Source organism: Alligator sinensis, unplaced genomic scaffold, assembly GCF_000455745.1.
Source record: "Alligator sinensis unplaced genomic scaffold, ASM45574v1 scaffold98_1, whole genome shotgun sequence".
In the NCBI taxonomy this organism is placed as follows: Eukaryota; Metazoa; Chordata; order Crocodylia; family Alligatoridae; genus Alligator; species Alligator sinensis.
The window spans coordinates 495550-516981 of record NW_005842058.1 but is presented as its reverse complement, the minus strand read 5'-3'; the positions used below and the strand labels follow the sequence as shown (position 1 = coordinate 516981).

General features: G+C 47.3%; 1 long non-coding RNA gene and 1 pseudogene across 1 annotated transcript in view; one reads left to right on the top strand and one right to left on the bottom strand.

Moving 5' to 3' along the window:
* Positions 1-2126: 2126 nt before the first annotated feature.
* Positions 2127-21432, bottom strand: part of LOC102378941 — a 54474-nt gene continuing 35168 nt past the window's right edge. Inside the window, exon 3 of the long non-coding RNA XR_323759.1 lies at positions 2127-2399. This is a non-coding gene — a long non-coding RNA (uncharacterized LOC102378941). The remainder of the gene's footprint in view (positions 2400-21432) is intronic.
* On the top strand, positions 16167-16340 carry LOC112550218 (annotated as a pseudogene).

The window sequence follows — 21432 nt, the reverse complement described above, 5'->3', positions numbered from 1 at the left end:
GTGAAATGCCCCGAGGTGCTACCCACTGAACCCAGCATTAGTCCCCCCCAATTTGAAAAATTCATAGTTCAGACCAACAGGGTTTATTCACATGGGAGTAAAATCAGGGCTAGGCGCAAGTCCCTTCTCCAAGCCAGTACCTCCCACCAGTTCTTGCAGAGAGCAGTGGGCATTTGCTTATAGATGATGCTTTTGCACGCGCACAGAGACGAGCTCCCAGGGCGTCCAAGTACCTTGCAGTCGGGGCAGCACTGATCAAATCTTGAAATCCCAAGGGCCAACTCTGGTCCTGCCCACATCAGCTCAGTTCAAACCCCTGTCAGTGTGGATGGGGGACCGGCGTTTACTGTATCTGCCTAGTTCAGCTGGTCCCTCCAGGGAACCCCTACAGTTCTCCCAACCCAGCCTTGATGCCCATCGTGAGTGGCAACACTGAAGTCACAAGGGTACATTCAGAGCTGATGCGAGTGAGACAAGAGCCATGCAGAGGGGATTCATGCCTGTGCTGCAGTCAGTTTATCCCTACTGGTGGCTACTGGCTGCGAATCTGTCAGAAGGTTCCCGCAGGAAACAAATCCGCCAAGTCCCTGACAGATGCAGAGCAGCTGTTGCCAACTCTTCTGCAATAGCTCACAGTGCAGCGAGCACACCATGTTGAGCAGGGTTAGGGCTGGCATATGCCTTTGACCTAGCTTACAGAACAGCCCATAGGGGTCATTGCAGGCAGCAAAATTCAGAACGGGTCCTAAAGCCATGCAAATATCTGCTAAGATCAGAACTGACCCCTGGTAGCCCGGGTGGGGATGGAAGAGGCATATGCTCTCCTGGTTCCTGTAGCAGCCGGAGGACCAGCAGAGGGTTGAATTGCCTCCTCTGGTGCCTTTCAGCCCTGATCTCCAGAGCTAGAGTCCTAGGGTGTTAATCCACCCTGCCAGCAAACCCTTTGCAATGCTCCCTCGAAGAGTCTCCAGTGCACCATAGGGGTCTCACCACAGCAAAACAGTTGGCTAATTAACTCCTGTACATTCCCATAACTGCACAGCTTGCTGGCTTCATTCACCAGATCACTTTGGATGTGATTAATTTTTTTCTTACAGAAGGTGAAGCCACTAAACCTGTTCACATCGAATACCAGTGCCTGCTGCCCCCACCCCGCACAATCACTCGATAAAGCAGTGGCATGGCAATCTCTCCACTTCACTGACTAGCGGGAACTGCATTCTTTAGAGGTGAAAGTACAGTCTAATTTCTAAACCCCACCAGATCACTTTGGATGTGATTAATTTTTTTCTTACAGAAGGTGAAGCCACTAAACCTGTTCACATCGAATACCAGTGCCTGCTGCCCCCACCCCGCACAATCACTCGATAAAGCAGTGGCATGGCAATCTCTCCACTTCACTGACTAGCGGGAACTGCATTCTTTAGAGGTGAAAGTACAGTTTAATTTCTAAAACCACCCAGCCGTAGACCCAGGCTCTGAATTAGGCTGATAATGAAATATCCATGCTGCATATTTGATGATGTGGAGTGCTGCCAATCAGCCTGTCTCATTTATAACGCCTGCATGTGGTGTCAGCTTTTGCCTCCATTTAATCTAATTGTTCCTGAACAGCAGAGTGACCATTTTGTAAAGTTTACAAAGGGGAAGATCCCGATTCTCTGCAAACACAGTGCTCTTCTGTTCCGATTAACATTAGGAACCCTCCAGCCGAATGAGCCCATTTATTCCTCCAAGCAAACGAGAGAAGAGAGTAAAAAGGACTCTGAGCTGATAGCCTGCAAATATATATTTTTTTCCTGTTTGCTGGATCTTTCCTGCTTACAATGGCATTTAAAAGAAAAAGCATTTTTCAAAACTTGTTTCTCAATTTATGGCACGGCATCCAGCCATGAACAGCAACATGAAATAAGTCCTCGTTATCTCTCCCCCCAAAAGAGACAAGCTGTACAGGAGAAATAGATAATTTCTATTTGTTTTTTTTATATGCTTCATAAAATGCATTGTGCAGGCATGTAAAATATATGTGGCCACATATAAATATGTTTAAAGACATAATTTTAAAAATGGCCTGTTGGTATTTCTTTGAAAAGATGATGCACCGCACAGTCTCTTCAGCAGCGGGTCTTAGCCAAAGAGCAGGATGTGCCTTCCAAAAGCGGATAGATTTTTATTATACGTAGTTTGAAGATGGGGAAACTGAGGCACAATGCAGCACAGTGAATTGCCCGGCATCCAGAATTCATAGTCCTGCTACTTAACACCTGGTTCAAAGGAGATGGTGTCGGAGAGAAAACATGTCCCTGCAGCAGCAGGTGGAGTGGGGACATATGGATACAGGTTCTTTCTTTGGCTCTGCTGAAGATCTGCTTTAGTGCTCTGTGCTTCTGTGTTCCCATCTGTAAAACAGGGATGATGACCCTTTCCCACCTCAAGACAGGGCCTTGATATGTTTAGGGGTACAGTGCTATATATATATATAGGAATATATATATAGCACTGCTATATACATATGGTACTACAGATGAGTAATCATGAGTTTAAATGGAAGCCATGGTCATTCACCATGCCGTCACCTCTGGATTACAAGTCAGCCCAGAACTGCACTATTGTTGGTGAGGAAATCTACCCAGGGATATCATAAAAAATGCCCATTCATGAGAAAGAGCTCAGTCATGGATGCTGCCCAGAACAGACGGCACCTTGGTTCTATCTTGAATATGATCTAGTGTAGCGGGAGCCAACTTTTTGGCCGGTGTGCCACAAATTAGCCCTGTACCCTACCCAGGTGCCATTTGAATGCTCTTCCCCTGCAGGATCTGCCGTTCTTCTTTCTGCCTCCTGCTATATCTGCTGCTCCTCCCCGAGCTGTCGCACGCCAAACGCCGAGGCTGCTCATGCCATTTTGGGCCACCCCTGCTCTAGTGGGACTGGGGACTCGCGGGCCCTTTTTGTGACTTGGTAGGCAGTTGTGCAAGATGCACAGGGTTGAGGAGAAAATGTGGATGCTGAATTGGTTACCCAAGGCCACCGTGCAAAAATCAGTGACAAAGAGTTAACTGACATGCCTAAAGTATGCAATGGCATCGTTCCTTAGGGCCCTGGGTATCTATATCTTATATGTGTAACTCTGTTCCTATTTTTTTTAAAAAGGACTCTTGCCTTCTATGCTTCAGTTTCACAGTTTGTTGAATGGGAATAACAGAGTAGTGTTCACCCACTTTCATTAAGTGCTTTGTGATCATAACTGCCAGAAAGCACTTTTCGGTGATACTGGAATACCATGGCGATGGGCACAGTATAAGAACCTGAAGAGCGTAGAGAAAAGAAGCTATATAAATACCCACTACTGCTGCATTATTATTCACTTGCAAAGAGCTGATGCTGCTGGAATCTGAATGTTTGCTTCCAGGGAGTCTACGTATTCTGAAACTAATGCACTTCCCAGGCACATATTTTCAAAAGCACGGAGAAAAGTGGAGTCCCTGATGCATATTTACTTCCAGTGAGAAGTGGACGCTTAACTGCCTTTTGTGCCACTGCCGTCTCCTCCCAGCTCCCAGTTTCTAAGCCATGCCCTACGGAGAAGGAAGAAAGCATGCTAGAAATGATATGCTGGGAACACAGACCTCTCTGAAAATAAAATGGGTTTCGGTGTTTTCCATAGAGCGCCATTGGTTCTGCTAGGGGTTAATCCACAAAGAACAGAGAGCATCTCTCCCGAGGGCTGTTGCTTGGGATACTCTAAGCTCTGGCTGTCAATCAGGTTCCAGGTGTTTACTTTTAAACCAGTTGATCTTTTACAAGTCCTCCAGGTCAGTGGGATTTTCCTTGTCTCTCTCTCTGCCCGAAAACCAATGATCCATAGCGTGAGCACAGAAAGAGCTCTCGACTTTGCATGCAGCCCTGGCCGTGCTTGCTCTTCCTCCCCTTCCTGCTTAGTAAAACGTGAAGGCCAGGGCTCATTCATTTCCACAAACTCCAGGTGCCGCACCAACATAGACGGCTTGGCAAATGAGCCGCTGAAAGCTGTTTTATCTATTGATCTATGGATGGTGCTACTTAACCTGGAACAGCCAAACAGTCGCTTCATCACCTAATGGAGCATCAAAAGACTGCTTATTTGTTTGGGGCTTTGGTTTTTTTTAATCTTTCTTTTTGGTCGCTGTTTTGTTGGTTTTTGAGTGAATTTAGTTCTGGTGAGAGCCAAGGAAACAGAAGACTCTTTGTAGCCACAGGGCAGGTGAGGCTGGCTTCCTGGCACTGCTACCCTACCTATTGGGTGCCTTCGGTCACTCCCGAGAGGGAAGATGGAAGGTCTTTTTGCCAGGATGCACTGTGCTAGGGTTCAAGTCAATTAAGGACATATTTTGAAAGGTATCTGGGTTTGTAATGGGATTTTTCAAAGTGTCTAACTATCACAGTTTACAATGGGAGTTAGGAACCTACAGGTTTTTGCAAACCTATCTGAATCTTCAGGCACTTACACAGCCTGAAAAAGCATGTCTGTGTTTCGGTTCTCCATCTGCACAATGGAAATAATCATCCTGGGAGCTGAACATGTCCAAGTTGGGAAGAAGCTCAAATGTTACAGCAGTGAGGGCCATTTCCAAACCATAAATAGATCTCACCTCCAGAACTGCACTCAATATGGCCCGGTGACTGATCCCTCACAGTTTGTGCCAACAGTGTATTACGGCAGGCAGGGCAGAAATGCATCCAACACCACTAAACAATGAACGGATCCCATTAACATCAGTGAAAGTTAGGCATCTTGGTGCTTATGAACTGAAAATCCCACTTGGCTCCTATTTGCATCTCTTGCCACCTAAACGCTTTTACAAATCTGGCCCCTCGGTCGCTGAAATGCTTCTGGAAACCTTTATCACTAGCAGTGTTAGGAGGCAAAGTGCTCAAACCCCGAGTCAGATTCATATTCCAAACACACGGCTCGCAGCTTTCAGCAAGAAAGGGGTTCAGCCCAGGGCTATCAGCTTGGGCCTGCTGCAATACCAATTATTTATTTGTATGAATTGGGGGTGGAGGGGGGACTTGGGGTTGTTTTACATTGCACAACATGAATAGCAAAGCAGAAGAAGTATTTTTGGAGCCCAAGTTGAATGGAGAAAATATTGCACTATGCGAAACAGATAAGCAGAAGAGCTGTTTATTCCCTCGGTGGCATGAGGCCTGCCTTTGAAGCAGATAAATCTTTGCTGGTAATACAGTACTTAAACCAGAACTGACACCTTTTTATATCAACTGCAGAGAATTGCCTTTGTGAGACTCTGATATAAAGGCTGCCTCAGCTGTATCTTGCATACCAATTTGTCTCCAACCTGTTGGTTCACCCATCTGTCCTGCCCTGTTGTTCAGATGGGGAACTGAGGAAGTGGGGCAGGCCTGGCTCTCAGCTTTTGTACCACCTCTGCCCATTTCACAGGTGTCTGTTGCCTGGAGAGAATCGCTTAAAAATATTGCACCAGTCTCTACACAGCAGAGGAAGGATGGCCTCATGGTTATGGCAAAAGTTTGGTAATGTGGGAAATGGATTCCAGGACTCAAAGTCTTATCTGGGTGTCTTGGGCTGGCTAGTGGGATCCCCCTTTGAACTTGGGATGTGCCTCCAATGGGACAGCTACATTCATATCCCATTTTGCCCGGTCCTTCCTTGTCCGGGAAGTCTCGCCAGCTCTCAAATCTTCTTCAGTCCATATTGCTGAGCAGGAGCCTAATCCTTTGTTGCCTGGCATTTTGTGCAGGCTCATGCAATGAAAGAGCAAAGCAGGTGTGAACTTTTACCTAGTCCTAAGGGTTGCACTGTTTGCTCGCTCAGCTCCAGTGTAAATCACTGCCCTCCACACCTTGCAATAGTGAATCAAGCTCTATGGCTTTGCCACAATCTGACCAGAGGCCAGAAGCAAAACTTTCTTGAGACCTGGTGCATGGTAGGATGTGGGGAGTAAATTAGCAATATGCCAGTGCTTGCACAGCACACCCAAGATAAGCCTGCCAAAAGCTTCACAACACAACTCCCTGTGACCTGCATTACACAATCCCCACCTCATGCAAACCTCTGCTCTTCTATTAGCGCTATTCATTATCTGTGTGCAGGGGCAATGGAGAAAAAAAGTCCTGGAGTCAGGACTCATGGTTCATCTGGGGGGATAGATCCTCACCTGGCACAGCTCACCATCGCTCTTTTAGCATGGATGGAGTTGTTTCAATTTGCATCGCTTAGGACCTTCACCTTCATACCCAGACTGTCAAGCTGTCCCTCTGGGCTGGTGATTGAAAGGTACAGAGGCTGAGCTGTTGGACTGGGAGGCGGGTGGCGGAGGACAAAGGTGTCTTATAAAGGAATGAAGAATTAATGGGGAATTGGAAGGCTTGGCCAGGTTCTCCGGAAGATGCGGTGGGTTTGGAGTGAAGCCATCCTGATGTGGAGCTGATATATGATGCGAGTGATTTTCCATCAGAAAACAACAATTGAAATGGCTGCCACCTCTAGATCACCGTGTGAGAATCCGCTGGCGGATCTAAGGTGGTTCTCTGGGCCTAATTCTCATCTCCCTGACACTGCTTCTACACCAGCACATTTTCAGGGAGACCACTAGACCTACTCTTGATTTAGGCCTGCAGAAGTGCGAGCAGAATCATGTCCTGCTCCAGTTTTCACAGCTCCCCTGCCAATCTGCAGCCTTTTTTCTTATGCATTTGCTACCACACAATAGAATTAACATAAAACATCGTACAGCGGCGACGCATTTAATTTGGATGATTATCCTAACTATTATACAACAAGTTTTAAGTACTACAAGCTCCTGAGAGAGAGAGAAAAAAAGCCTCCAAAATCATATAATGGCAGAGGAATCCTAGTAACAAACTACAATCCACAGCATAATAAATAGTGTAGTTAGAAGTGCTTAATGCCACTAAATACCTTATTGCATTCTGATCAGGGACACAGTTTATTTCAAGCAGAAGAGATAGATGATTTGAAACTTTGCAAGACTATTAACTGCTGCATGATTATTACAGACCAGTTGGGTTTCCTTTTTTGGGAGCATTGTAGATATATATGTATTTAGCATAACCATCAGCATCAGGGGGGAAAAAAAATGTACTGGGATATTTTTTTTTCCAGGCACAAGACAAATAGGACCAAATAAGCTGAACCAGATGTCAAACAAATGTACAAGCTGTAATGATGTAAGTGATGCCACAAGGTGTTTTTCTCTTATGGAGGGCAGAAAGTGTTCTCTTCCAGCCATCATCTTACAACAGGTGGTCCTAATGCACTGTATGATGACAACAGCCAGACATCAGTCTTGCCAACCTACTGCTGCTAATGCTGGCTGCAAACAGAGTGGGATTTGCAATTTGAGGTATAAAGGAACGATAATCATCAGGCGACGGGAGTATTTAAGGAGAGGACCCCGAGTCGCATGCCTCACCAAAGAATGCTTTCTTCACTGCCTGGCCCCTCTATTTTTCCCCTCTTACAGATGGCAAAGCCATTTACCAGTTCATTCCCTATGCCTTCATCCAAAAATGTATCGAGTTAAAACCCGCTCCAGCTCTGAAATGTGTGAGGGCCTGCCAATTAGGCGTGCCAGCAATCTCTAGGCTGATTTGCAACCTCCCAGCTCTGTGATTGCCATCACATCTGGAGCCCTTGGTGGAGCTACACCCATCAGAAAGTTTGTCCTGGAATTGTTTTGCAGTCTGGGTGAAAGCGGTGGTCATGCTGCTCTTCTGGCACTGGAAGTACAGCAATGCCCAGCCAGTGACACCTTCCCTTAGTAATAATATCACAAGCATTTTCTAAAATAAGAAAGGGAACTTGATGGGTTACCAGCAAGGTCCTTTCCTGTTGTTAACACATTATTGCATGCCACATGTGAGCTAGCACTGGCCCTCCCCTTCTCTGCCTGTTCACCTTAAAAGCCGTCTCATCATACGATTAGATTGTGCATTGTTTGGGGGAAAAGACTGTCATGTATATCCACAGAGCTTGGAACAAAGATCCTTGTCTGGGTGACATGATGATAATGATGCTATGCTACTAGATGGTATGGTGATAAGCATGATGACAATGATGATATTACTAATGCTTCTGAGTTTCTTTTTGGAATCACGTTTATTAGAGTTAAAATAGTCTCATTATTTTTTCCTTTATAATATTACATAGTACCTTTCACCAAGAAATCTCAGGAATGGTGGAGGCGCTCCCAGGACCCTGATCCAGCCATTGCACAGTGCCGTCTTTCTTAAAGAGGGCAAACTTGATGAAAGTGGCTGGAGTAGGGGGAAGAGACTGTAGAGAGAACAAGACCTTGTTGTTAACTCTCTGAATTCCCTTTCTTGCTGTGGAAAATGCTTGTGTTGTTATTAAGATCTTGTCTTGCTTGCCTTGTCGAGCCAGCGTGCGCTCTTGTCGGCTCTGGCAGCAGCATCATAACCGTATAGGGCGCCCGTACACAATGTTGGCTTTTTCCTAATTCCTAGTTCCGAATTTTTTCTACCTTTTTCCTAGTTCCTAATGCCAGAAGAGGGGTAGGGTGTAATGAATACACAAAGGATTCTTTGTTTAGATTGCTAGATCAGAGAAAGACAGCGTCTCTCCAGGTACGTCGTTTCCAGGCTGCAGCATAGAGCTAGCCAAGCCAGCTGTGAACAAGTTACCTTGTGTACCTGAAGCAGTTGAACAGCTACAGCGTGCAACTTCTCAGCAGGGCAAATTATCCCATGAGGAGCTCCAAGCTGCCATGGCTAGACTGTTTGCAACACCTGACCTGGTTTGTTTAAAGACTGCTCATGGATTTTTGTGCTATGTTGCCCTGCAAGCACAAGACAGGCATACCCAAAGTCTAAGCTGTGTGCTTCTCCGATGCCCTGGCATCATCTGGTTGGGACCATTGTGGCCACCATAGTGTCAAGCAGTGGTGATCAATGAGCTCACAGAGGCACCGAACATGCCCCTGGCTTGCCTCCCTTTCTGCTTTGCACATGTACTGCCAATGAGCCCGGGTGGATGGGAGAGTGCAAAGGCCTGTGACTCATCTCTTGACTCAGACTGTGAAGAGGTTTCGATTAAATCACATTTCTTTTGCCAGCCTGACAGTTGCAGCCATCGTCCCCAAGGCAGCAAAAAGGCTCAGCCTCTTCTCATGCCTAAGAGCTAGGATAGGGGTGGGGGGGGGGGGGGTTTGCACCCCTTTACCATACATTGTTAGAAGGGGGGCCTTGGGCTGGGATCCCACTCAGTACTAATCCCATAGGGTATCCCTGGCCTAGAGGGATGAGCTGGCCTATTGTACCTCTACATGATTAACTGCCATAACATTAATTATCTCGAGGAGGTCAGAGCTTGAACTGTAGCTGGAATCACATTTGATGAGCTTGACGCTTCATGTTTTCATAAACCTTGACAGGGTACAAGTGCAGTACAGATGAGCTGACTTATTCCCCCGCTTGTTGCCTAGGCAGAACCAACGTCAGACTCGTCAGATTTGATTATTCCGGCTAATATCTTCCCATTGCTGACCACTCTCCATTAATTACCGTGATTAGAGTTAATTACTGTTGACTAGAATTAGGTTTATGAAAGGGCACATCTTTGGAAGCTGGCTGAAATGTTGGATATGGGACGGGAAAGAAGATGGTCACTCACACAAGAGTTTGCAGTTCCTGGAGTACAAAGAACAAGAGGTCCTGTGGTTAAAGCTCTCTATCGCCACTCAGGAGATCCTGATTCATTGACATGCTCTGCCATTGCTTCTGTGTGTGACCTCGAGCAAGTTCCTTCACCTCTAAGTGTTTCAGTCTCTAAAAAGGGCTGTGCTACATACACTTTCATCTGTTTAGATCGCAACATAGCAAGTGCCATATTGACAAACGGTCCATGTAACCCAGCATCCAGTCTCCGACAGACTCCACTCTCAACTCAAGAGGCACTAGAAACCATCACAGAGCCTTCTGGCACATTTTATGGACACCCCAGACACTTTCTGTCAGCAGAGGGAGACCCTGGCACTTTGAGAGTACCCGTTTGCAGCCCCTTCACTGCTTCCTCCAAAACCTCTTGCTAGGGTTCTCACTGCACTACTCCCTGCACCTTTCCATTTATGCACTCCCTGTCCATGGCCACACCAAGCCCTGGGACCTCCTGGTCAGCCTTCTTCTGGCCGTAGTTAAGCTGGCCATCTACCTGACCAGGAAGGAGGCTCTGGCTAGGGGGACCCCCAGTAAATCTGGCGCCATCTGCTAGTCCCTCATCTATTTGTGTCTCTGGGCAGAGTTTCACTGAATAGTGTCCACTGGCTCCTTGGACTCACTGGAGAGCCAGTGGGCACTGGCTGGTGTGCTCTGCTTGGTGCCCCCCCTTGAAGCACTTGTTATTAACCTTTGACCTGCACTCCCATACCTGCTTTCCCCTTTTTTTGTCCCACAAAATCACTTGTTACAAGCTTTGTGCCCCTCCTCCAGAAATATGAACAGACTTAGAATCATAGAAAATCAGGGATAGGAGGACCCAAGAGGTCACAACTCAGGGTTGGGAGGACCTCAGGTGGTCACAACTAGCCCAGCCCCGTGCTCCAAGTAGGACCATCCCCATTGGCAGCAGAAGCGCTCAGTGCCCCCAACCAAATGCAAGGCAGCAGGTAGGGCTGTAGGGCAGCCTGGCCGCAGGCTGCTGCAGGGGAGGAGGGAGAGGTGCAGGCACACACAGATGCCCTGTGCACTTGCAGCCAGGATCGGACCCAGCCCAGCTGCAGGCAGGTAAGCTTCTTTCAATCTGCTTTCTTTATCACTGCCTGGGCTTGGGGGGGAGGGAGGGCGCAGACTGAGACTCCCACAGTCCAGGGGAGAGTAGGGTATGGGCAGGGTGAATCATTCACCCTTGCCCTGCTCCCTCCTGCACTGTGGAGATTGTCCCATGACCCAGCCGAGCCAGGGCCCCATTCACCCAGCCCCAGTCCCCCTCTCCTCCCCTTGCCCCTTCCCCCTGCCTGTGGGGGGTGTGTGCACGCAACAGTCAGCCCCCGTAAAATTATTTTTCTTCCTCCGCCTATGACCATCCCCAACCAAATCATTTCAGCCAAGGCTTGTCTAGCCGGGTCTTGAAAACCTCCAAGGATGGAGATCCCACCACCCATCTGGGTAACCTGTTCTAGTGCTTCACCACCCTCCTAGTGAGAGAGTTTTTCCTAATATCCAACCTAAACCTCCCTTGCTGCAATTTGAGACCATTGCTCCTTGTTCTGTCATCTGCCACCACCGAGAACAGCCCAGCCCCATCCTCTTTTGAACCCCACTTCAGATAGCTGAAGCCTGCTATTAAATCCCCCCTCAGTCTTCTCTTTTGCAGACTAAATGAGCCCAGTTACCTCTGACTCTCCACAGAAGTGATGTACCCCAGCCCCTGAACCATTTTGGTTACCCTCCACTGGACTCTCTCCAATTTGTCCACATTCTCTCTGTAGCGGGAGGCCCAAAACTGGACAAAGTACTCCAGATGTGGCCTCACCAGTGCCAAATACAGGGGAATAATTACTTTTCGCGATCTGCTAGCAATGCTCCTACTAATGCAGCCCAGTATACTGTTAGCCTTCTTGGCAACAAGGGCACACTGTTGACTCATATTCAGCTTATTGTCCACTGCGACCCAGGTCCTTTTGTGCAGAGCTGCTGCCCAGCCAGTCAGTCCCCAGCCTTTACCGGTGCATGGGATTCTTTCATCCTAAATGTAGGACTTTACACTTGTCCTTGTTGAACCTCATGAGATTTCTTTTGGCCCAGTCCTCCAATTTGTCAAGGTCACTCTGAATCCAAGCCCTACCCTCCAGCGTATCTATGACACCCCTCAACTTGGAGTCATCCACAACTTTGTTGAGGGTGTACTCCATCCCATGTTTCAAATCGTTAATGAAGATATTGAACAAAACCAACCCCTGGGGCACTCCACTCAAGACCGGCTGCCAACTAGACCTCGAGCCATTGATCACTCTCATTGAGCCTGATGATCCAGCCAGCTTTCTACCCACCTTACAGTCCAACCCATACTTCCTTCTAATTTCTGAATAGGCCTAGCACCCCAAGTCTCTGGTGTAACAAACAGTCCTGTCTTCCACAGTGGCAGGAGTGGATGCTTTAGAGAGATCCAGAGCCAAATGAACCCTTTAGTGGGCCCTAGGCAACCAAACTCATGGGCCCCTACTTAATACTGTATATTTATATTACTTTTTTCACTCAATAATGATACTATGTAAAATAAGCACAGCTGGACTCCATCTTCACTTAGGGCCCTAGGCATGTGCCTAGTTTGTCTATGTGTTAATCCAGCCCTGGGGAGAGAATATGCACAAGTAACGTCTAGGATGTCATAGCTTCCCTGGCACCGTCATGGATTTACAGTGTTCTGTTTAGTACCTTTTAATGGCTCTATCACCCATGAATTTGTCTAGTCCCTTTTTGAACCTGGTGGTATCTGCTTCTGCACCCTCCTGTGATAATAAGTTCCTCAACTTAACCATGTGCTGCATAAAAAAGTACTTCCTATTGTTATTTGAAAACCCATTTTATACTAATATCAGCGGGTGCCCTCAAGCTCCAATATTCGGGGACCTGGTGGATAACAGTTCCCTATTCACTTTGTCCATACCTTTCATAATTTTGTAGACCTTTATTATCCCCATGCAGCTGCCTGCTTTCCAAACTGAAGAGCCCTAGCCTTTTTAATCTCTCCTGGGATAGCAGCTGTTCCATCCCCCGGTCATCTTGGTCGTCCTTCCCTGTACTTTTTCTATTTCTACTATATCCTTTCTGAGATGCAGAGACCAGAACTGCACACAGTAGTCAAGATGTGGGTGCATCATGGATTTGTATAGTGGCATGATGATATTTTCCGTTTTGTTTTCAATTCCCTTCTTAATGATGCCTAACATTTTATTAGTTTTTCTGGTCGCCGCTGCTCATTGAGCTGAGGTTTTAGAGCACTATCTACAATGACTCCAAGGTCTCTTTCCCGAGTCGTAACAGCTAGTTCAGAGCACAGCATTGTTTACATATAATTGAGGTTATTTTCCTCATGTGCATTACCTTGCACTTGTCGACAGTGAAGTTCATCTGCCACTGTTTTGCCCACTCAGTCTGCTTTGTGAATTTTTCTGCAGCTCCTCTCTATCTGGTTGGGATCTGACTACCTGAAAGAGTTTAGTATTATCTGCAAACTTGGAGATTTCACTGTGCATCCCTATTTCCAGGTCACTGAAATGAGAATGCCCAGCACAGATCCTCGTGGGACCCCACTTGTGACTGCAGGCTGTTCACTGGCAGTGATTTTGTGAGAAACAAGGCCCCCAATCTCAGTTTGCATGTCTAGATGCTACTATAAAATGGAAGAATACAAACCAGGGGGTCTATGGGCTGCTGACAAAGCAGGTGAGTGTACGGGCAAGTTCATGGACAAGAAGTCTTGATTCAGTTATTGCCAGCTGCAATATCTGTATTCCTCAGCTAAGAGCAGAATTTTAACCAGGATTCAAGCTTTCCTCCCTTTGCCCTGCCCTACTTTAGTCTTTTCCCTCATGCGCCTCAAAGTCCTGCTGATAGTCCTTTCTCCACGGGCACAGGCTCAACAGAGCCGGGTACAGACTTCTAGCCCAGGAAGGCAATATGGTTGCGAGTGTCTGACCTTATATTTTCTCTAATTCCTTGCATTACAATACCCCTAGATAGTCTAACTGCAGTAGGGACACTAGTGTGCCTTGTGTATACCCTAAGTGCAAGAGTTAGAGATCATTTCTACCCAAAACAGGTCGCAGTCTAAACAGACAAGACAGACAAACCGATGGGAAATGGAAAGGATAAGATATGGGCACTTGAAAAAAGGCAAGTCTTATTATCCTGCCCGCAAGTTTGGCCTTGTCCAACCAATAATGGAGAGCCTTTCAAGAGCAGGCTTCCATTAAGGATGCTCCATCTCTGTTCCAACAAAATTTGAATTTAGGAGCTACTAGAGGAGGTGTCCCAGATGTTCTCAGCTGCAGGGAAGGTGAGCATTGGATGCTAAATAAAGTGAATAATATCTCTGTGCAGAATGAGCTAGGGATGGGTGCCCAGGGAGACTGAGGGAAAGGAGAGAAGATTGAACAGGTAGTAAATTTTCAGAATTGCCCCAAAAAGCATATCTTCTAAGTAAATCCAATAGCGTGGGCTGTCTGTCTACATGTAATGTATTCCTTATTAATAATGTAGCTATGATAGAGGCTTTTATTGATCTTCAATATATAAATCTAACCTCCCTATGAATAAAAAATGTAATAAGATCTTTGAAATAGACTAAATAATAGCATGCGAGCTCTAAATGACAGGGATAAATTGCAGCGCTGTGGAAATTGCTAATGGATGGCAGTCCAGGCCATTTGCCCATGAACTTGCTAGCGACAGTCAAAAGCAGGGCAATAATGCTAGACTGCAGCCTCTGAACTACTCCCTTGCAGTTAATTATTATGGACATCAGGCACATCTTTGAAGATGGCCTGGATAAGTTTCTGCTTAGTTCAAATTGAATCTCAAACAGGGTATAGCCTGAAAGTTTCTGGTGGGGCTTGAGGAAAGAACACCGTATAAAGAGGGATTATTAGAGTGTCATTTCACATACTATGTGGCACAGTACATACATGGTCATGTTTTAAGTTTTTATTAGAGTTGTGCAAAACTCAGCAGCTCGGCTTGTAGGAATATATTATGAACTTGTTGTTTGCTGTGGTTCATCTGGTCTGAGAAAGGTACTTTGTGCCCAAAAGCTTCTCTAACATACCATATTCACTTAAATACAAGGGGGGGGAAAGCCCCTTGCCTTATATTTGCATACAAGGAAACCTCACTAAATATATGGTCCGTCTTTGAACTGCTGCTAATATAAGCATGTGCTTAGTCATGGAAACCAACTGTGAGGTTTATTAAATGCAGCCAACACTTGCAGTGTCTACACGTAAGTGCAGAGTAGACTAATTAGCTGTGGAGTGGAGCATCTCTGTCTAAATGTGCAATGGTATTAGGCTGTAGTAAACTAATTCATGCCACAGTAAAATAGTACTATCAGGGACTCTACTAAATTACACTGGGGTAATTTACTGTGATTAAATGCATGTTTAATCTGACCACAGGTGCAAATTGTGCCTGGTCATCCCAGCCAGCCGGGGGCCGGATTCCTGCCTGCTACCTAGCCGCACAGGTCCGCACTTTCAGCACCCTCGTGTCCCAGCCAGCCCCTTCACTGACCGATGCTGGCACCCGGAGCCCAGGGCTAAGCAGCCCTGGCATAAACTGCTCTGCCCGGGCTCAAATTGCTGCTGTCCCAGGAGCACATGTAGTCGTTGCACTTAAGAGTAGCTTACTCTGGCTCAGACTGCTCCGGAGTTTATTGTTTCGCTTTAATTGCATGTGTAGATGCACTCACTGAGTGTGACTGTAAAACACGTGGTCCATATTGAACAAACATGCCAACACGAACCGACCGCAAGGATAGCCCCCTGAAAAAAATGTACGGTAGTACCAATTGAGTGCAGTCGTCCCTCAGTGCCAGCTCTTTTTCAAGTCATAGTGAGCCCATATATTACATATAATTCAACTTCCTTTTTACTCCCACAGCTGAGCTGCACCGTTCTTTCCTATTTCCAATGATTCCCGTTTCTTCACCAGCCCTAAATGTCTGGCAAACATCAACACACAGGGCCCCAAACAGTCGACCTCTTTCGGCCCCTCTCTCAACCCGTCACAGGTATGATTAATGTGGCCCTGCCCTCCATGAGATGGAGCCGGACTAAGCTGCATTACGTCTCATGTGCATATAAATTTTTGGAGCAGCCTAGAACTTGTGACAAGAACACCCAGTTCCTTTCACGAGCGGGGTGATAATTAGTACATGGATCCTTTGTAGCAGGTATCTGGAGTAAACGCACATACTGAGCAGTGCTGAGCCACCATGGGTTGAAATGCTGTTGACTGGTGGGGCCCAGCTCAGTGAGCTATATGCTAAATCTTGACCTTTTTGGCTTTGGAGTAATTTTGTACTGTTTGCTGGTAGTAGGGCCACTTATGGTTCTGGACTCTTGGATTTGGAATTAGTTTTGGCTAATTGGGCCTTGGATACAAATTCAATTAAATAAATAAATAAATACCACGATCGAGAAGGTGGTTTCCCAGGGTGAGGTCTGTCCCCTGTACTCTGGGCAGGTTGACCCCTGCAAGTGACCCCAAATGCAGGAAACTCAATTGCACAATTTTGTGGCAATGGGGGGGTGGAGGTATTGCTTTCTTGTTTCCCCCCTGGCTTGCTCCCCAGCCTTTTGGCTAGAAGCAAGTGAGACATGGGGGGCATCCAAACTCCAGGGTCTCTGGGCCCTGGGCTTGCACGCTGGATGCCTGCCACAGATTTGGGGAGTATCTATAGCCTGTTTGATGGGTTTGGGAAGGATACTTGCCTAGTGGTACATCCACACAGACTTGCCTCTGCTCATTGGAAATCGGGAACTTGCCTATTGGGCTCTGCCCAATAGAATCTGGAACTGTTTTGGCCCTTGAAACAAAATTAAAAAAGAAGGTTTGTATTATATATAAGTAGTTGCCAAAGTGGTTTTATGGAGTAGGTATGAATGCTAAAACTTGCAGCAGTTTCCAAACAGTTAAAATGGATCATTTCTGGATGAACTAAGTTTATGGGTGCTATATGCAAATTACTACAGGTGTGTTTATTTCAAGGTCATTTTTTTCAAATTTCCTCTTTACTTCCCTGTGCTCAGGGAGAGCAGGGTCTAACTGTAAAGATGGGGCAGGGGTGGGGAATTTGGGGCCCAGAAGGCAAAGAGCCTACCTGAGCCCCACAGATTTATTTTTCCTGCTGTAGCAGTGGGAGGGAGAAAAATTCAAGACAAACTTCCAATAATTAGATTCTTTAACTGGAAAAGTATAACAAATGTATACATCTTCCATGTGCAGAATCTAATTATTGTGGGGGGGGGGGGGAATGCCTTATAATGAGGGTCATTTTATATTTGAGTAAATATGGTATATAGTTAGTGCAAGAAAACATATCATCATTGCTTTTTATATAATACCTGGACTATCACAGCTACAACAACACTCTAACCCTATGAAAAAGCAGATCAGTCCAGAGTGCCATATTTTGCCTAGTTTTAAATTGAAGTTAGTAAATTCTACATAGGTTTGCTCACAAATTAGTTTTGTTTTGCTCAAAGCTCTGCATAGCTTTGGCTATCTACCTACCTATTTCACGTGCTAGCATATCGATTCCCTGATTTTGTACCTAGTTTCTATTCTTAGTTGTACTTAATTGGCTGGGGTGATATGATCCCAGCACCCATTCCTGCCCAGGGCAGGGGGTTGGACCTGATGATCTGTTTAAGTCCCTTCTGACCCTAAGTACTATGATATTATGATCCCTAACACCTATTTTAGTTTCCCTATAGGTAAAATTGAGATGAATGATACTTCCTTTCTAAAGCAAGTTATCATCTATGGATGAAACAGCCTATAGATATGAGATGACTGGTATTATTATTCATGTTTCATGAAACATTTTTTCTACAGTTCTACCTTTTAGTGAGCAAAAGGAAGTTGATTAGTATTTAGCTTGGGTTCAAAAAGAGATACCCAGAGAAACACAGGCTGATTCACATGCATAATAATAGTAATAATAGCAATAATAGCTAACTCTTGAATAATGCTTCCTATCAGTATATTTCAAAGGTAAACTCAGGCACAGGGAGATTAAGTAATTTAGCAAAGCAGCCAGCTGGCCAATGGCACAGCTAAGAGAAACCCGAGTCCTAGTCTAGTGCTCTTATCACTAGCCCATACTGGTTCCTAATAATGTGTATGCATTATGCATGCTTCTGCCCAGCCCCATGAGCTCCTAACTCTTGTCTGGATTGCTAAAATTCATTCCAAAAGTTTAAGAACGTAACCAGGCATCAAATAGTGCAAACCCACAGGCAGTGTGTGACCCTGCTGGTTCTCTCTATACTAGAAAGAAACTTGCCAAAAAGCTTAAATACTTCATTAGTCTTAATCACATGCCATGCCAGAATACCCTGCAAAAAGCAATCAGGTGTACAGACAGACATGGCATCCTAAGTCGCAGGGTTCCTGAAAGTTCAAGTTTAGTGCTATATTCTGCCCTGACCAAGGAGAGTCAAGTATATGTTTTTTCTAAACCTGAATATACTGGATATGCATATTGCGTACACTGCTCCTAAGCTTGTCCCACAAACCCCTGCTCCCTGTGCATGGCATCAGCCGCCTTTGCCGTAGCTGTCCGATGGCTATCCTATTACAGGCTCTGAATCCAATCAAAAATAGGGAAATGAAAAGGCGAGGGGAAGAACTTCGACCATTGCAAGTGGAGCAGCAGAACATTAACACTAGAAGATATTCCAATTAATATTAAGACAATGAAACTGGAGGATGGAAGTGTGAGGCTCATTAACTAACTAGACTAACTAAACTAGACTCGCCGGGGGAGGGGGCTGCAGGAAGACGAGGAGACGCCATCAGGGCAAGGGGTGCAAAGGTAAATAATGGGGGTCCTGATGGTCTGCCTAATCGGGGGGGGGCACACAGTCTTGCAAGGCCTTAAATGCCTGTACACCAATGCTCGTAGCATGGGGAACAAACAGGAGGAACTCGCCCTTAGAATAGCTAGTTCAAATCCAGATGTCGTAGGGTTAACAGAGACGTGGTGGGACTCATCCCATGACTGGGCAGTTAACATTAGGGGCTATAGGCTGTACAGGCGGGATAGAGAAGGCAGAAAAGGGGTGGGGTGGCACTCTATGTCAAGGAGCACTACACATCCTCTGCCAGCAGAATGGGGTCAGGGGAAGGGCAAGCTGAAGTGCTCTGGGTCAAGATCCAGGGGGGGCAAGGCGAGAGGGATTTGACGGTGGGGGTCTATTACAGACCCCCCAATCAAGAGGAGGAGCTGGACAGGGAATTTTCAGGCCAGCTTGCGGAGACACTAAAAGCAAGGGATGTAGTTGTCATGGGCGATTTTAATTACCCGGACATCTGCTGGGAGGAGCAGTCAGCCGGGACGGACCGCTCCAGGAGGTTCTTGGCCGAGTTGCAGGACCTCCACTTGATTCAGGAGGTGCACAGTCCCACCAGAGGAGATGCTCTGCTGGACCTGGTCCTGGCCGCAGGCGACGACCTGGTAAGAGGCCTCCAGGTTCTTGACCACCTGGGCAATAGTGATCATCGCGTGCTGGAATTCACCATCCAGCGTAGAGTGTCAAGGGCCCGCAGCAAGGTGGTGGCCCTAGACTTCAGGAGGGCCAACTTCAGTGAGATGAGGAGATTAGTGGGAGAGGAACTGGGGTCCTTGAGGGCAGAGGAACTCAGCGTCCAAGAGGAGTGGTCGTTCCTTAAGGAAACGATACTCGGGGCCCAAGGGGTGTCCATCCCGACAAGAAGCAAGGCGGGCAGGAGTGTCCAAAAGCCCCCCTGGCTCACCAAGGGTGTCCGGGAATGCCTGCTTGCCAAAAGGGTGGCGTACGCCCGGTGGAAGGGGGGTGTAATCTCCAAAGAGGAGTATACCTCCTCTGCTCGGGCCTGCAGGCGGGCTGTTAGGAAGGCCAAGGCGGAGATAGAGCTCGGATTAGCGTCCAGGATTAAGGATAACAAAAAGTCCTTTTTCAAATATATTGGGAGGATGAAGAAGGCGCCGGGTAATGTGGGGCCCCTGCAGGATATGCGGGGCAATCTGGTGGTTGCGTCAGAGGATAAAGCGGACCTCTTTAACCAATTCTTCACCTCCGTTTTCTTGTGCAGGGACCGGGACTTCCCTGCTGTGATAGAAGCCGGACGCGAGGGGATCGCCTTCAGACCTCAGGTTGGGGAGGACCGGGTTAGAGAGCTTCTGGAGGGGCTGGACGCGTTCAAGTCAGCGGGTCCGGATGCTCTCCACCCCAGGGTGCTGAGGGAGCTGGCTGGGGTTATTGCAGGGCCCCTGGCACGGCTCTACGAGCGATCGTGGTGCTTGGGCCAGGTGCCAGACGATTGGAAGGTAGCTAATGTGGTCCCCATCTTCAAAAAAGGGAAAAGGGAGGACCCGGGCAATTATAGGCCCGTCAGTCTTACCTCAATCCTGGGGAAGCTCTTTGAGAAGATCATCAAGGAGCACATTTGTGATGGGCCGGCATCCGAGATGATGCTCAGGGGCAATCAGCATGGATTTATTAGGGGGAGATCATGTCAGACCAACCTGATTGCCTTTTATGATCAGGTCACAAAGGCCATGGACGCAGGTGTCGCGGTGGATGTAGTCTTTCTGGACTTCAGCAAGGCCTTTGACACCGTCTCTCACCCCATCCTAATTAATAAACTAGGCGACTGTGGCATAGATGCCTACACAGTCAGATGGATTGCAGATTGGCTGAAGGGTCGCACTCAGAGGGTGGTGGTGGATGGATCATACTCGACTTGGGGGGAGGTGGGTAGTGGAGTCCCCCAGGGCTCGGTCCTGGGGCCTGCGCTGTTCAATTTCTTCATCAGCGATCTTGATGTTGGGGTGGAAAGCAACCTGTTTAAATTCGCTGATGACACCAAAATTTGGGGGGAGGTGAGCACGCTAGCAGGGAGAGAGAGATTGCAGAAGGATCTGGATAGGTTACAGGGGTGGGCAAACAGGAACAGGATGTGTTTCAATACGGACAAGTGCAGGGTGCTGCACTTGGGTAGTAGGAACCAGCAGCACACTTATACGATGGGGAACTCCCTACTTGAGAGCACGGAGGCGGAAAGGGATCTTGGTGCCATTATTGACTGCAAGATGAACATGGGCCGACAATGCGAGGTCATGGTTGGCAGGGCTAACCGGACCTTGTCGTGCATCCACAGGTGCATCTCGAGTAGAGCCAGGGAGGTGATCCTCCCCCTCTATGCGACGCTGGTCAGGCCGCAGCTGGAGTATTGTGTCCAGTTCTGTGCGCCCCATTTCAGGAGGGATGTGGACAACATGGAGAGGGTCCAGAGGAGGGCCACCCGCATGATCCGGGGACAACAGGGCAGACCCTACAGTGAGAGACTGCGGGACTTGAACCTATTCAGCCTCCACAAGAGAAGGCTGAGGGGGGACCTGGTGACCGTCTATAAACTCACTAGGGGGAACCAGAAGGGTTTGGGGGAGACGCTGTTTCCCCTAGCCCACACTGGCATAACAAGGAGTAATGGGCACAAGTTGATGGAGAGGAGGTACAGATTGGACATCCGAAAAAACTACTTCACAGTTAGGGCGGCTAGGAGCTGGAACCAACTTCCAAGGGAGGTGGTGCTGGCCCCTACCCTGGGGATCTTTAAGAAGAGGCTGGATACCTACCTGGCTGGACTCATTTGAGTCCCGTT